We start from the raw sequence: 18,820 nt of genomic DNA, 5'->3' as shown, positions 1-18,820 counted from the left end.
TTTCAGTACCAGTTTGTGTCTTTAAGTAGAAACTGAACAGCAGTAAGGACCTTATCTGGGTGGGTGAAAGGTACAGCGGGTGAGGAGGAACCTTGAAAAGAGTATAAAGGCTGTCTCATATCTTCCTGTTGTGTGTCACTCTCTTGCACAGCGTAACTTCTGTGTACTAGACTGAACCTATTCTTGCAAGAATAAATACTTATCTTTTTATTAATTTGACTCTGAGTGTCTCTTACGCAGTGATGATGTTTAACAGAATTTTTGCCACAACAAGGTAAAGGAGGAGCAAAACTGGAGAACATAGATGTGAATTTAAGAACTTGTACAATAAATATTTGTACTTGAAAACCTGTTGAATGTTGAGATTTTCACTCGCAGACAATACTCATAAACCTGTATTCTGAATTTGAAGCTGCAGACAAGTAGTAACAAGTGTGTAAAATGCCATTCAATGACAGACACAAACTTGTATTCGTTCATTCACATTCGCAGTACAACCTTAATTAGACATTTGCAACTTTTCAAATCTGCCATTGCTATTTCAAATCTTCACGCATTGACTTTGCAACTATTTTCGCAATATATTAGATGCGTAACTAACTTGTGCATTTGCAAACTGAGTGGCGGTGAGAGAAAGGCGGGGCAATTAAAAAAATTGCAATGGCAGATTTGAGAAGTTGCAAATGCCTAATAGAGGTTTTCACATTGGAGCTGTGTTAAATATTTGTAACAAAACCAATAGTTAACAATAGTTTTATTGTATAAGTACAAATATTTATTGTACAAGTTCTCAAATTCACATCTAAATTCACATCTACATGCTCTCGAGTTTTGCTACTCTTTTATCTGGTGTAATCTTTTCCAATCTTCAAGCAAAAGGAGCTGAATAAAATACTCTGAATGATATCAATCCACAATCTGATTTGTGAAGCAGCCTGGAATAACACACACCATGTTCGCTGTTTGGCTAGAGGAGAACTGTCCCCCGACTGAGCCTGGTTTGTATTTCTTCATTCTGTCACTGATGGAGTTTGGGTTCTTGCCACTGTCGCCTCTGGCTTGCTTAGTTAGGGACACTTATTCTTAATATTACTGATCGGCCTGCGTTGACACCATTATATGAGAAATGAATTGAGCTGGACGATGACATCACTGTTTTCTGCAGAGCTGCTTAATAATGAAAATGGACTCTTTTTATAATTGATATACTTTATTCAGTTATTGAACAGAACTGAATCAACACAGTTGAATTCAGCTGAACAATGACACTATTTTCTTTTTAGAGCAGCTTTACAGCCAAATTGAACTCTGTTTGCATCATTGATAATTTTCCTGTTTAACCCTGTAAAGCTGCTTTGAAACAGTCATTCCTGTATATAGGGCTATATATTTAATGGTGACTTGACATTTGCAAAAAGGAATTTATTTAGTGTTAAAGAGTGAAAGAGATTTTGTGTGTGAAAGAGAATGATGTTTTTCTTTTAATCATATACAAAAAATATAATTGACTTATTATTTTGTGGTTTAAAAATTGTGTTGTTAATAAAGTGTATGTTGTTCATTGTTATTACATGTTTATATTAAAGTGTATTTGTTAATTTTATAATAAAAACCCTTTTTAAATGGTTGAATTTGTGTTTCACTGTGTGCCAGTTCCCTTTCGTTGTCACTCCGAGTTACGTCGGATGACGGCGAATGGGGTTTCGCTTAGAAAGCCTATCAACTTCGAGTATTACAAAACGAGTCAATGGCAAAGAAATGCCATGGGTCTGTGGAATTTGCATGATGTAACTCCGCTCCACCTCGTGGGTATAAAAGGAGGAAGTCCGGCAACATGCAGATATGTTTTCGCTTCGGAGCCAAGTTTATTCTTCTCTCCACAAGCCATCTCTGAATTGTCAGCTTCACAAACGAGTACCTCGAGTGTTGGTGTGACGGCGATCTACGGCGAGAGCGTGCTTCCTGCTGATCTGTTGCAGTGGTCTGCCAGTCGGTGCGTGTCTCCCCGGGTGCTTCAACACTTGAGTTTTCTCTCACTAAAAGAGCTTACACGCGGCACGTCGTTTTAAAGATGCCTCGCCCGTGTACTTCTGGTTGCGGCAGATTGGTATCGGACTCTGATGGGCACGAGCGTTGTCTAGTATGTTTGGGCATTGATCATGCTAGAGCAGCGCTCGTGGATGAGTCATGTTCTCTCTGTGGGAACATGACCATCGCGTCATTGCGGTCGAGACTCAGTGAACTCGCAAGAGTGAGAGTCCCCTCATCCACCCCCCGTCCTGCGGCTGGTGGCCAGGGTGACCTGAGGGTTACGGTCTGGAACAAGGCGCCGACTATGTGTCCGCGACCCCAGCCTCCCTCTTCAATGGCGGTGCCCGCTAGTGAACAGCTGATTCCCGCGGGTCTACCCTCTGGTGGCCCGCGTGTTTCGAAGTCCTGGAAGACCCCCATGTCTTCTCGGGACCGCTCGCTGGTCTCATCCGCCTTTCCTCCCCTCGATGATGCAGCTGCCCGTGGGTACACAGGGCTTCCCCCGGTTGAACGCTCTGTTGCCATGCAACTATGTCCTCAGAGTGCTTCTTCTCGGGGCGAGCCTAAGCACCCATCCAAAGCCTGTAGATTTTCGTCGACCCTGTGGTCTTACAGAGCGGCGGGACAGGCAGCTGCTTCACTGCATGCTATGGCCATTCTGCAGGTCTACCAGGCCCAGATGCTCAGAGACATGCACGAGGGTAGGACAGACCCAGGGCTCTTCGATGAGCTGCGCTCCGCTACCGACCTCGCTCTACGGGCGACGAAGGTTACCGCGCGCTCCCTGGGTCTGGTGATGTCCACAGCCGTGGTCCAGGAGAGACACCTGTGGCTGAACCTGGCTGACATGCGGGACGCGGAGCGGACCCGTCTGCTTAACGCCCCCTTGTCCCAGGCCGGCCTCTTCGGCGGTGCGGTTGAAGACTTCGCCAAACAGTTTTCAACTGCCCAGAAACAGGCGGAGGCCATCAAACACATTCTGCCCCGCCGGCCCGCTGCTGCCTCCACCCAGCCAGCCGGGCAGATGCCTCGTCCTGTTTCCCGCCGAGGGCGCCCTCCTGCGGCTCCCGCCCCTCCCGCCCGGACCACGCAGCAGCCTCCACCCAGGGCCGGTCGCGGAGGAAGCCGCAAGAAGGCGCCACAGCCCTCTCCCGCCCTGCCCCCCGCTAAACGCCGGGCCAAGCGGCGCTCCTGAGACGGGCTGCTCAGGGATGATGGTCATTTCTCAGGAGATGGTAGCAGGACCACTCCTTCCCCCGGTGGAGGGCCGGGGGAGAATCTTTTGTTCTCCGCTCCCCGCTGCTCACCCACGGGTGGGCAGCACCCTGAAGTGGTTAAAGACAGAAACGACCCTCTCTTCCCTGAGCCCACAGAGTTCTCAGGCGACACAGAGCGCCGCCTACAAGCCATGCTCTCCTCGCCCCCCTCTGTCCCGGAGGTGGTTGACACGGCGTGCCGTCCACGGACCGCTTCGCCCCTGTCCCCCTCTGTCGCCAGACCCCTGGCAGAGCAGGCCCCCGCGGGACGACCAGCCTGGTCATCCCCTGGCCCCCTTTGCCAGGGCGCGGTTGCTAACTGTGCCCCCACACCGGGCCGCTATGCCGTCCACGTCTGGGCCAGTTACTCTGCTTCGCTGCCCCTCCGGGGGGGGGGGCCTGTGGTTCGCATGATCTCGCTGGTTCAGTTCCTGGGAGCCTGGTTAGAGCTTCCCCGTCTGTCCCGTTGGATCGCGCGGACCGTCAGGCTCGGCTATGCGATTCAGTTCGCACGGTCTCCTCCCCGCTTCAGGGGAGTCCGCTCCACTTTGGTCGGTGGCAATGCCCCCATCATGAGAGCAGAGATTGCCACCCTGCTGGCGAAGGGTGCAATCGAGACTGTCGCTCCAGCCGAGTTGAGGTCCGGCTTCCACAGCCCCTACTTCATTGTCCCCAAGAAAATCGGTGGGTTACGGCCAATCCAGGACTTGCGAGTGCTGAACCGCTCCCTTCACAGGCTGCCGTTCAAGATGCTCACCACCAAACGCGTTTTCGAATGCGTTCGGCCCCAGGATTGGTTTGCAGCGATCGACCTGAAGGACGCCTACTTTCATGTCTCCATTCTTGCTCGACACAGACCGTTCCTACAGTTTGCTTTCGAGGCGCAGGCATACCCTGTCTCCTCGCATCTTCACGAAGGTCGTCGAGGCTGCCTTTGTTCCCGTTCGGGAACACGGGGTTCGCATCCTGAGTTATATCGACGACTGGCTGATCCTAGCTCACTCTCGAGATCAGGTTTGCGAACACAGGGACCTAGTGCTCCGGCACCTAGCTCGTCTGGGCCTTCGGGTCAACTGGGAGAAGAGCAAACTTTGCACCGTGCAGAGGATCTCTTCTCTCGGTATGGACATCGACTCGGTCGCCATGTCCGCGCAGCTTACGAGCGAGCGCGCACAGTCACTGCTGACTTGCCTGAGACAATTCGAGGGCAAGAGTGCGGTTCCACTGAAACTTTTTCAGAGGCTCCTGGGGCATATGGCATCTGCAGCCGCTGTCACGTCGCTCGGATTGCTTCATATGAGACCGCTTCAGCTTTGGCTTTGCGACCGAGTCCCGAGGTGGGCATGGCATCAAGGCACGCTCCGAGTACCAGTTACTCCGACCTGCCGTCAGTTCTTCACCCTGTGGTCGAACCTCAGTTTTCTCAGGGCGGCTGTCCCCCTGGAACGAGCTTTCCGTTATGTTGTTGTCTCAACAGATGCCTCCACCACGGGCTGGGGCGCCATGTAAAATGGACATGCTGCTGCGGGCTCCTGGACAGGACCCCAGCGGCTATGGCATGTCAATTGCCTTGAGTTGTTGGCAGTACGCCTTGCCCTGCACCGCTTCCGGGCGTTGCTCAGGGGTCAACCCGTACTAGTCCGATCAGACAATACCGATACTGTAGCGTTCATTAACCATCAAGGTGGTCTACGCTCCCGCCGTATGTCACAACTCGCCTGCCACCTCCTCCTATGGAGTCAGAAGCATCTGAGGTCGCTTCGAGCCATTTTCATTCCCGGAGCTCTGAACTGTGCAGCCGACGAGCTCTCACGGCTTCAGCCCCTCCCTGGAGAATGGCGACTCCATCCCCAGTCGGTTCAGCTGATTTGGAACCAGTTTGGGGACGCACAGATAGATCTTTTTGCCTCTCACGACTCGACCCATTGTGCCCTGTATTTTTTCCTGTCCGAGGGCACGCTCGGCACGGATGCACTGGCGCACAGCTGGCCGCCGGGCCGCAAATATGCATTTCCCCCAGTGAGCCTCCTTGCGCAGACTTTGCGCAAGGTCAGGGAGGACGAGGAGCAGGTCATTCTGGTCGCGACATATTGGCCCAACCGGACCTGGTTCCCCGAACTTGTACTCCTCGCGACAGCACCTCCCCTGCCCATTCCTCTGAGGAAGGACCTTCTTTCTCAGGGACGGGGCACCCTGTGGCACCCTCGCCCCGATCTTTGGAGCCTCCACGTGTGGCTCCTGGACGGCTCGAGGCAGGTTTGAGTACCCTACCACCAGCGGTGGTGGCTACCATCACTTCCGCTAGAGCGTTGTCCACAAGACACGCCTATGCGTTGAAGTGGAACCTCTTCGTCGACTGGTGCTCTTCTCACCGAGAAGACCCCTGGAGATGCTCGATCAGCGTTGTGCTTTCCTTCCTTCAGCAGGGGTTGGAGCGAAGGCTGTCTCCCTCCACCCTAAAGGTCTATGTTGGCGCTATTGCCGCACACCATGACCTTGTCGAAGGTAAGTCGGTGGGGAAGCACGACCTGGTCATCAGGTTCCTGAGAGGAGCGAGGAGACTGAATCCTCCTCGTCCTCCTCTCGTTCCCTCTTGGGACCTCTCAGTGGTTCTAACTGCCCTGAAGAGTGCTCCCTTTGAGCCCCTGCAATCAGTCGTGCTTAAATTCCTGTCAATGAAGACAGCGCTCCTGGTTGCACTGGTCTTCATCAAGAGGGTAGGGGACCTGCACGCATTCTCCGTCGACGAAGCGTGCCTGGAATTCGGGCCGGCTTTCTCTCACATGATCCTGAGACCCTGGCCCAGATATGTCCCCAAGGTTCCTACACTGTAAACCCAGATTTTGTTTCTAATTAAACTTACGAGTGATCATTACTTATTCTTTTATGTTTTGTCAAAACCTGCTATCATTACTAAACAACATTAGTTGTTTGTACTATTTAGCTGAAAGATTAATTGCACTAATCATGTTTAGTAGAGATAACTTGGTATGTTTAGTTTCATAAGGAAGGGGAGGGGCTAATTCAAAAACCTGCCTGGTCACGTGAAAAGACCCGCGCGTCTAACGTGCGTCCAAGAGGCTCTACACCTGGCGGGACGAGCACAGGCCTCGGCAGCAGACGGTACCCTGACTAGGAAGCAACATTACTGCAAGTGGAATGGTTAGTATTTAAAATAACTATTGTAGCCTAGTTATATTTGTGGGAATTTTTAATACCCAAAAGCTTGCAGATAATTTGTTGACGCAACTTTTTTTTCCGTCTAATGTTACTGTTTGAACCTGTGCATGGTGTTAATACATGCTTATTGCTAACACTAGCTAACTAAGTTACTCAAAAAAGTGTCATCTGAATGTTAAAGTTAGCTTAGTGTTAACAGTCTAAGGATTGCTCACATACCGGCGAGTTTGCTCGACTGCATCATTTATATAAATGTCATTTTACGCAATAGAAAAGCGATTCAACCGCTGTTGGGGCAAATGAGTGTAAATTAGCACTCGCTGTGGTGGTGTAAATAATAATGAATAATTATCGATTTTCAAATATTGCACCTGTGCATACAGAACGGAATATTTTGTAGCCTTTTTTGCCGTCAATACTGCCGACGTTGTCTTTGCTGTAATCAAATCAGTATATATTTATGTTTAACATGAAGTGTACTACTGCTTGAGTGCAGTAAATCTATGGGAAACATCCATATGTAAAGTTACAGAGAAGGCTAGCAGCAGCAGCGCCGCCGCGTCACACTGGTGTGCAAAGACAAAACACCACGTAGCTGACACATGCTGGTTTTCTCTGTAAAACAGGCGTCATTTCGGTTCTATTACCTTATAGTATTTAACAGTGACATTGTTAAACTGAGTCGTTGAGCTAAACGTTTTCTTGTTTTCTATTTTTACAGATCCTTGTGGTGTTAGGATGCTGTGGAAGTGTAAGTACTGTGAGTTTATGTGTGAGAAAAGGGGTTACCTTTTAAAACATTATCGTTTAAAACACGGAAACTATGGTAGAACTGTCCCATTTCCCTGCTTACACCAACAATGTGTGTGCACATTCAACTCCATTAATGCACTTAAGGTCCACTTAGCAAAGATTCACCAGAAAACCCAGGGTGCACAACTGAGTGAAACTGCCCAAGTAACCTTTCACTGTCAGTCATGTGATTTTTCTGCACCATGCACAGAAGCAGTTTTTCTCACTCACCTGCGCAGTACACATTTAAAGGTAAATCACAGAGTCCAGTGCCCATATAATGGCTGTAACTTTCACACAAATGTGTATTCTACATTTAATGCACACAGAAGTAAGGAGCACAGAACACACAACTGGAGGATGTTTAGGCCAGAAATAGTCTATAGTAGTGTAACTAATGAAATGCCCCAAGAAGAACATGAGCCTCCAAATGACACCCTTGAATCAGAAGACAGTGAGGATTCTACCAATGAAGATCTTAATGATCTAGAGAAACAGCTGGAGCACAACCTAGCAGCTCTTTTTTTAAAGATGCAAACAGTCCTACACATTCCAGAAAGTACGGTACAAGAAGTCATACAACAGCTGTTACAGATGTGTGAACTATCCCAGCCACTGCTGCATAATGCACTCAAGGACATTCTGAAACAACAGACAGATGTAGATGATTCAGTTGTGGAAGAGTTAGTAAGGGCTGCCGCAAAGGGCAATGTGATCATGAAATTCTGTGGCATGGATGGCCCCTTATCAACAACAAAAAGGAGAGCAGCATATGTGAATAAAAACTTCACAGAGGTTAAACCAGTGGAGTACATTATTGAAAGAGGAAAAAAATCTAGTGCTGTATATGTTCCTTTGCATCCAATGCTACAGAAGATGTTGAATAGGGCAGATATTTTGGACAAAGCTCTTCCCGTCCAAAAAACATGTGCAACATGAGTACAGTTCATACAGAGATGGTTCGTACTGTAATGACAATGTCCTCCTTAAAGGGGAGGAATTCAAAATTGCTGTTGGACTTTATACAGATGATTTTGAAGTGTCCAATCCTTTAGGAACATCGAGAAAGAAACACAAAATGAGTGCAGTTTATTGGGTGATAGCTAATGTGCCATCAAAATACAGATCCACACTCCACTCCATTCAGCTTGCTGTTTTGTGTAAATCCTCTCATGTAAAAGAATTTGGCTACGCTAAAATTCTCCGCCCTCTCATTCATGATCTGGCTTCTTTGGAGCAACATGGTGTATATGTTGAGAAGTTGGGAGAATCTGTCAAAGGTACAGTTTTATATGTGGCTGCAGATAACCTGGCTGCTCATTCTCTGGCAGGATTCTTCGAAAGCTTTATGGTGGACAGATTCTGCAGGTTCTGTATGGCGACGAGAGGCGAGATGCAAGGCAAGGAGGTAAATTCAGGTGCTTTTGAACACCGCACTATAGACACTCACAACCAGCAGGTGCAGGAGGTAAAGCATGATCCCACTGTGGCAAAACAGTATGGTGTGAAAGGAGGGTGTGTATTGACTGATGGCCTGGAGCACTTTCATGTTGTCCGTGGGTACCCCCCTGACATCCTCCATGACCTTTTGGAAGGCATTGTTCCTGTTGAGTTATCCCTCTGCATTTCAGACATGATTTCTAAGAAATATTTCACCATAGAAACACTGAACCATGCCATGAAAACCTTTGAATATGCTTTTCATGACAAAACTGACCAGCCTCAGCCAATTGCCCATGGCTTCTCTACCAAAGGTACCATAGGTGGCAATGGCCATGAGAACTGGGCCCTAATCAGGCTGCTCCCACTTATCATTGGTCATAAAGTCCCTGAAGGAGACAATGCATGGAACATTCTGCTGCTCCTAAAAGACATTGTTGAGTTGGCTGTCGCAACAAAGCACACTGAAGAGTCAGTGCATTTCCTTGACTGCAAAGTGTCAGAACATAGAGACTTGTTGCAAACAACTTTCCCAAATTTTAGATTACGGCCAAAACACCACTATATTGAGCATTACCCTGAGATGATCAAAGCATTTGGTCCCCTTTCAGATGTTTGGACAATGCGGTTTGAGGGAAAACACAAATTCTTCAAACGGGTCATTCGTAATGCCCACAACTTCAAAAATGTAGCTCTTACATTGGCTGTTAAGCATCAGAAAATGATGGCTTACTATTTGGACACAAGTTCATTTTTCAAGCCTTCAATTGAAATGGACAAGGTCACTACAGCATCGATCACATCTTATCCTGAGAATGTCCAACAGGTTTTCTGCCAGAGAGTTCCTCAGCTTACATCAGTTCTTGTTGCATCATCAGTCTATGTAGATGGAATTAGATATTGTGCTGACATGATAGTCTCTGTTGGTTCATGTGCTGGCCTCCCTTCATTTAGACAGATCAAACATATAGTGGCACTTAACACTGAGATCCTGTTTGTTTGCAATGAGATGACTGCATGGTACCATGAGCATTTGAGATCTTTCGAACTCATCTGTGACAGCAGTAACCCCTCTCTGTGTGTGGTGCAGCTGAAAGAGCTGAATGATGTTTTCCCTCTTTCAGCGTACAGATATGGCGATAATTTGGTAGTGACCCTCAGGCGTTATATTCTTTGTTAAGAAGCCACAGTGTGATCTCTGCAATAAATCTAGGCTGTAATGGAACATTTTGTAGCTTATTTTAGAGCTCATGTTGAAATGTATAATGATACAGTCTTTGAGAAGTTTTTCTTTTTCCCTAAATTTGTGACTTTTTTGTAAATGTTTTTCTTATACATTTAAGTGGGGATTTCTTGTGAATTATAAGTTTTTTTTTAATGGATTTACCACTTTAATCTAAAGGGACAGTCACTATTTTCTATGCTCAGCAATTGAATGGCCTTTTGGATATTTATATTTCTAATGACCTAATTATTGTTTCTATTCCCAAGATGACTGCAAACCAGAAGATGACCTTGAGGGTCATTCTAACAGAGGCGGATATAAGAAAAGTCATCCTAACCACAAGGCCCTCTACAGTCGAAGATTTGATAAGCAAGCTTAAAGAATCACTGGGACTTCATTATAACTTCAGTCTCCAATACCAAGACCCTGAATTCAATAATGAACTATGCAATCTGACAGATACTGAAGAACTTCCAGAAAAACCAACAGTTAAAGTCATGCCTGTCCTTGAGCTGTTACCTGTCTCATCTGATGAAGTCTTCAGTGACACACCCAGTACAGCAGATACAGACATACTCTCACACTCATCTCAGGAGCGACAGAAACAGTAGCCAGAATTTTTTGATATCCCTACCATGTCTGTGGATGTAGAGTATAGACTTAGGCAAGCAGATCTGCTGTTTATGAGTGAGGGTACATACCTTAAAGTATCAAAAGAACTAAAACACGAGATACTTGAAAGATTGGCAGAGAGCATGTATAGCTACACAGCATACCCAACTGCTGCTCAGTTCGAAAGTGTTGCAGCAGCACTGATAAACAAGCACCCTTGTCTCCAGGAGCGAGGCTCAACCACTCGCTATTGTGGTTGGAAAAATAGCCTTAAGCATAAAATGGGTAATTATCGAACAAAGCGTAGGCAATCAGGATGCCTTGATGTTTCAGTAAATTCAGGTAAGCGGGGAAGGCATTCAGCAGGACAACCAGCTAACAAGCGCATCAAGAAGGCAAACAAAGGTGAAATCAACTACTTGCCCAACTTTCCAGATGGATTTGATCAGGCAGCATTGGAGGGGGCCTGTAAAGACTTGGTTGATGAAATGCAGAAGAGAACACCAAATGGACCTCTTGTGAAACAGAAGATGGATCAGACCTTTTCTCTGAGAAGAAAAGAGGTAGTGGAGTCGGAACCCGCCATAAGCACGATGGTGAAACGCTGGCCTGCCCTTTTCACTGAAGATCAAGTATGTTTAAGAAAGAGAAAATAACAAATAACTATCTTTCTATTATTATATATTGTGTCTAGATGTATATTTCTCTTGTCCTCTTTAAGGAAAACATTGGTATTTTTAATTTGGGGCATGATGTTTTTCATCAACATTGCAAATCATATAAAAAGAACATTCATGATGTTTTTCAGCACTACTTTGCAGATGGCTTAGCTGCCTTGTATAGTTCAGTTCATCTAAGTTCATTTTTTTTGTTCTCTGTATTTTTCAGGTGTTCATGGAGTTCAACAGGATTGTGGGCAAGAACCTCAAACAGGAGTTCTATGAGAACATCGACCGGCACAGTCCTCGTCTCCTCGAGTTATTTCATTCCAAGAGAGGGAATGTTGGACAGTTGTTGACACAGATTTCACACCAGACCAATGTAAGTCCATACACATTCTGTACTTGGCGTTGTTTTTCTCAGGTTTTGTATAAACATCATATCACAATGCTACTCTACTAGTTGTATAATTCAATTCTCAGGTTTTGTATAAACATCATATCACAATGCTACTCTACTAGTTGTATAATTCAATCAAAACATTGCTTGTTTTTTTAAGCTTTCTTATAGATCATTATTTGTTTTTTATTTTAGCTAGCTAACTTGTTGTACTGTGTTTAATTCTCAAAAGACTACAGAGCCAACTGCGATCCGGACACAAGTGCTCAGAGGGCTTCCTATCATTCTTGGGGACAACCCCACAAACTTCTTCAAAGCAGGCTTTGTAAGTAAGCTCTTGCTTTCTTATAATTTTTACCATTATTTATTTTTCACCATGACACTCTTATATTGATTAAAGTTGTTTTTCAAATGAGAAATATAATGTAATGATTGTGCTCTTCTGTTATTCTTTATTTAGGAATCTGATGATGATGATTATTTTCGTGACCTTGACGTTGGGATACTTCTTATTGAGCGTGAAGGTGCTGTGCTCACGTCTTCCCAGCATCTCAGTCCAGCCTCGTTGAAAATCATCATTGAGGGAGAAGTTGTAATGGAGAACATTCAAGATCTGCCAAAAGCAATGTGCATTCTGTTTGGACTCATGTATGCACTCCATCTTAACTACCCCAAGACCATGAAGCTCACATTTCAGTTCATCCAACAGGTATTGCTATTGTTAGGCCACACTGACCTAAAGCCAAAGATACAGACTTTGAAAAATCAGCTCGCAATGTAAAAAGAGAGGTCAAGTCTACTGTAAGAAGCTGTTGACAACATTTTTCTTTTTGCCACACTTGTAAAATACTTTCTTACCTGTGGGGTAAACCTTTTTATTTTCTGTAATACTAGCGGACGAACAGAAACACGTAAAATGCAGACACACACGTACAACACCCACACACACAAACAACACTGACACACACTTAAATGCTGTAGGAATCATGCTGAAGGATGTGACTTGTGTGAAAATTAAAACTGAGAGGAGTTGTAGCAGAAAGACATAGGCCTAAGACATTATTTTTCCAGTTCTTCACCAGTCTATGTAGATTGTTCTGATATGATAGTCTGTTGGTTCATGCTCTGTCCTCCCTTCATTTAGGCTGATGAAACGGATCCTGTTTGTTTGGGTTTTCTTGTACATTTGAGTGGGTGTTTCTGGTAAATTTTATTTTGTTTATGGATTTACCACTCAGGGGACATCTATGGTTTTATCTTGTAAATTTGTGACGCATACAACACCCACACACGGACAACACCCACACACACGGCAACACAGACACGGGCAACACACACGGACCAAACCCACACACACGGCAACACAGACACGGGCAACACACACGGGCAACACACACGGGCAACACACACGGGCAACACACACGGGCAACACACACGGACAACACACACGGGCAACACACACGGGCAACACACACGGACAACACACACGGACAACACACACGGACAACACCCACACACACGGCAACACAGACACGGGCAACACACACGGACAACACCCACACACACGGCAACACAGACACGGGCAACACACACGGACAACACCCACACGGACAAACACACAAACAACACCCACACACACACAAGGCAACAGACACGGACAACACACACGGACAACACCCACACACACACGGCAACACAGACACGGGCAACACACACGGACAACACCCACACACACTGCAACACACACGGCAACACAGACACGGGCAACACACACGGACAACACCCACACACGGGCAACACACACGGACAACACCCACACACGGGCAACACACACGGGCAACACACACGGACAACACACACGTACAAGACACACGGACAACACCCACACACACGGCAACACAGACACGGGCAACACACACGGACAACACCCACACACACGGCAACACAGACACGGGCAACACACACGGACAACACCCACACACACAAACAACACGGAAAAACACACAAACAACACCCACACACACACAAGGCAACAGACACGGACAACACACACGGCAACACAGACACGGGCAACACACACGGACAACACCCACACACACTGCAACACACACGGACAACACCCACACACACGGCAACACAGACACGGGCAACACACACGGACAACACCCACACACACTGCAACACACACGGGCAACACACACGGGCAACACACACGGACAACACCCACACACACGGCAACACAGACACGGGCAACACACACGGACAACACCCACACACACTGCAACACACACGGACAACACCCACACACACGGCAACACGGACACGGGCAACACACACGGACAACACCCACACACACTGCAACACACACGGGCAACACACACGGGCAACACACACGGGCAACACACACGGGCAACACACACGGGCAACACACACGGGCAACACACACGGACAACACACACGGACAACACCCACACACATGGCAACACAGACACGGGCAACACACACGGACAACACCCACACACACTGCAACACAGACACGGGCAACACACACGGACAACACCCACACACACGGCAACACAGACACGGGCAACACACACGGACAACACCCACACACACAAACAACACGGACAAACACACAAACAACACCCACACACACACAAGGCAACAGACACGGACAACACACACGGACAACACCCACACACACACGGCAACACAGACACGGGCAACACACACGGACAACACCCACACACACGGCAACACAGACACGGGCAACACACACGGACAACACCCACACACGGGCAACACACACGGACAACACACACGGGCAACACACACGGGCAACACACACGGGCAACACACACGGACAACACACACGGACAACACACACGGACAACACCCACACACACGGCAACACAGACACGGGCAACACACACGGACAACACCCACACAAACTGCAACACACACGGACAACACCCACACACACGGCAACACAGACACGGGCAACACACACGGACAACACCCACACACACAAACAACACGGACAAACACACAAACAACACCCACACACACACAAGGCAACAGACACGGACAACACACACGGCAACACAGACACGGGCAACACACACGGACAACACCCACACACACTGCAACACACACGGGCAACACACACGGACAACACACACGGACAACACACACGGACAACACCCACACACACGGCAACACAGACACGGGCAACACACACGGACAACACCCACACACACTGCAACACAGACACGGGCAACACACACGGACAACACCCACACACACGGCAACACGGACACGGGCAACACACACGGACAACACCCACACACACTGCAACACAGACACGGGCAACACACACGGACAACACCCACACACACGGCAACACAGACACGGGCAACGCACACGGACAACACCAACACACACGGCAACACAGACACGGGCAACACCCACACACACGGCAACACAGACACGGGCAACACACACGGACAACACCCACACACACAAACAACACGGACAAACACACAAACAACACCCACACACACACAAGGCAACAGACACGGACAACACACACGGCAACACAGACACGGGCAACACACACGGACAACACCCACACACACTGCAACACACACGGGCAACACACACGGACAACACACACGGACAACACCCACACACACGGCAACACAGACACGGGCAACACACACGGACAACACCCACACACACTGCAACACAGACACGGGCAACACACACGGACAACACCCACACACACGGCAACACGGACACGGGCAACACACACGGACAACACCCACACACACTGCAACACAGACACGGGCAACACACACGGACAACACCCACACACACGGCAACACAGACACGGGCAACGCACACGGACAACACCAACACACACGGCAACACAGACACGGGCAACACCCACACACACGGCAACACAGACACGGGCAACACACACGGACAACACCCACACACACTGCAACACAGACACGGGCAACACACACGGACAACACCCACACACACGGCAACACAGACACGGGCAACACACACGGACAACACCCACACACACAAACAACACCCACACACACACAAGGCAACAGACACGGACAACACCCACACACACAAACAACACAGACACGGACAACACCCACACACACACAAACACATACAACACCCACACACAATTGTTTCAATGATCTGAAATGACCTTTTTAAGATTCATCATTTTAGATTGGATAATTGATGTTTTGATTGTTGATGTTTGGCTGTGTTTTGCCATTTAAAAATAAAATAAAATGCATGGAAGCATTAAGAGGTGTTTCTTTTTTTCCATCCATCCAATTTAATTGAAAATGTTTTATAACATATTTTTGTTTTAAAAATCAAAAGCTAATTAAATTAGTGGAAAATACAGTAATTGTGTTAAATGATGAGTAGCAATAACCAGTCATAATAGCTAGTTTTATCTAATGATTTTGAGAACACACTACTAATAAATATAAATACTAAACTTAAGGTTCCATGTTAATACAACTCAACATGTTTAGTTTCAGCTTGTGTAAAAAGTTAGGGTTCCATGTTAATACAACTCAACATGTTTAGTTTCAGCTTGTGTAAAAAGTTAGGGTTCCATGTTAATACAACTCAACATGTTTAGTTTCAGCTTGTGTAAAAACTAAAGGTTCCATGTTAATACAACTCAACATGTTTAGTTTCAGCTTGTGTAAAAACTAAAGGTTCCATGTTAATACAACTCAACATGTTTAGTTTCAGCTTGTGTAAAAACTAAGGGTTCCATGTTAATACAACTCATACCACTTTAGTTTTTACACAAGCTGAAACTAAACATGTTAAGGCAACGGGTTTCCACGCGATTTGCGAGTAAAGTCAACTAATTCGGGTTAAGAGTGTACCACTCCCTTTCGGGACCAGGTGGTGAACCTGCAAGCGCTGCCCCCGGAGGAGGCAGACCCAGCCTTGGCTCTCCGCGCCTATGTAGACAGGACGCAGTGTTTTAGGACCTCAGACCAGCTCTTTGTCTGTTATGGTGGGAAGCTGAAGGGAAAGGCTCTCTCCAAGCAAAGGCTGTCTCACTGGATAGTGGACGCCATTGCTTTGGCATACCAGCAGCAAGGTCGACCGTGCCCCCTTGGTGTGACGGCCCACTCCACCCGGAGTGTGGCATCCTCTTGGGCTCTAGCGCATGGCGCCTCGCTAACAGACATCTGCAGAGCTGCAGGCTGGGCGACACCTAACACATTCGCCAGATTCTATAATCTCCGAGTGGAGCCTGTGTCCTCTCATGTACTCGCTTCAACCAGCTAGTACCGGACCCGCTCAGGTGTCTTCGCTTGCTCGCCATTCCACTCCACGGACTGGATACGTGCGATTTTCTCCTCAGGTGAGTTTTCCCGAAAGCCCTGAGCTCCTCCAGCACTCCTGACGTCGGCGCCAGTGTCTATTGCCTGCGTGTCGGCTAGGTGCCTCCCGTGTGCATGGTCCCTCCTCTGAGCGACCCCCACATGTGTATTTCCACTGTAAGCCTCTCTGAGCATGTGTCTTTCCCTTGGCAAGCCACCTTGCCACCCCTGGGGTTGAAATATTCCACCTGCGGCTGGACACCCCAGTGTTCTCCATATGCATCCTTCGGGTCAACTCGGAGTGACAACGAAAGGGAACGTCTATGGTTACATATGTAACCCTCGTTCCCTGAGTAGGGAACGGAGACGTTATGTCTGCCTGCCACTTTCCGCTGTACCGCGGGGATCGCCTGAGCTCAGTCTTGGCTCCTCAGCGAAGAAACATATCTGCATGTTGCCGGACTTCCTCCTTTTATACCCACGATGTGGGGCGGAGTTACGTCATGCAAATTTCGCAGACCCATGGCATTTCTTTGCCATTGGCTCGTTTTGTAATACTCAAAGTTGATAGGCTTTCTAAGCGAAACCCCATTCGTCGTCATCCGACGTAACGTCTCCGTTCCCTACCCAGGGAACGAGGGTTACATACGTAACCATAGACGTTTCTGGGCCACATCTGGGCTGGGGACCCACCCGACTCTCAGCCAGATCTTTCTTACAGTGCCTGGGCCATATCAATAAATAAGAGTCATTTTACAGGGTGTGGGCCACATCTAGGCCAGAGGAAGTTGTTTGAGTCCGTTGTCAGTATGTTGGACCATTTTGGGCCGAGGACCAAGCCAGAACTGGGCCAGAATTGAAGCAAGGATGAGGCCCAGAGGTGAGCCAGACAAATTTTGCTATCTGGGCGCGTCGCAGCTTGTGTCGAGAAAAAATGGGTGTGCCAGATGGAGCCGCGATTCGAGACTTGTGTTGTTAACGTGAAAATCACGTGACTAATGACAAACGAGGCCTCGGTTTGTGTGAAAACGTCATCGGTTCGGTCTGAGTGTCGCTTCCGGATAAACTCGTGTTCAAGAGTAATAGATGCAGTTGTAGTAGTGTCAGAGAGTTACCCCGGATTTCCACCAATTGCAGAACGGCTGCGGATCGGCTCCACTGCGTGTCGGATCCGTGTTCCGCCGTCCTTCAATACCTACCAGATCCGGATTTGTTGCGGCTGCGGCCATGACTGACAGCTGAAGTCACGAGGACACACGATATCTCGCGAATGTACGTATGGTCGCACGATATAACAGGATGTAGTTTTTAAACAGAACCACAAAACCAGCAACAGGCTTGTTTGAGATGCGCCTTGCCTCGCCTGAAATGTAGTCGAGAGTAGGCGGCTGCAGTGAGGGGAGGAGTGAAAAAAGTGCAGGCAAGATGGACGATCTCTCTTCTCGCAATGGATCTGACACCTGTGAGATCAAAGATGGATATCAGAGGATTCACGCCCGTGCACAGTGTTGCTAATAAACTGGATGTAATTTAAGTTATGTTTCATTTTATATGAAAACAAATATAATGATCAAGACACCCAAAGTACTTGTTATTTAATTCCATTCGTGTTTATCAATCATTTTTTCTTTAATACAGATGTTTTTTATAATAGTTAAAAAAATAATTACATTGCATAACCCATAGAGATCGCGCTGTCAGAGAGTTTGGGAATATTCGCACATAACATACGTATACACATAAAACATGATATCAGAGTTTTAAAATTAAACATTTTAAAAGAGAACAATACATCACGGTTGTTTAAACCAATCAGCATTAAGCTGTGTTGTCAGCAA

General features: G+C 47.4%; 1 protein-coding gene across 1 annotated transcript in view; it reads right to left on the bottom strand.

Moving 5' to 3' along the window:
* The window catches only part of LOC143736335 (uncharacterized), a 34,801-nt gene extending 16,363 nt beyond the window's left edge, over nucleotides 1-18,438 (bottom strand). The window contains exon 1 of the mRNA XM_077227075.1: nucleotides 18,098-18,438. The gene's annotated coding sequence lies outside the window, so the exon portion shown is untranslated. The remainder of the gene's footprint in view (nucleotides 1-18,097) is intronic.
* Nucleotides 18,439-18,820: the final 382 nt, after the last annotated feature.

The sequence above is a fragment of the Siphateles boraxobius genome, unplaced genomic scaffold, assembly GCF_051911475.1.
Source record: "Siphateles boraxobius isolate OS27281-9 unplaced genomic scaffold, OSU_SipBor_1 13, whole genome shotgun sequence".
Classification (NCBI taxonomy): domain Eukaryota; kingdom Metazoa; phylum Chordata; class Actinopteri; order Cypriniformes; family Leuciscidae; genus Siphateles; species Siphateles boraxobius.
The sequence above is the reverse complement of the archived record's forward strand: the minus strand, read 5'-3'. Positions and strand labels throughout refer to the sequence as shown.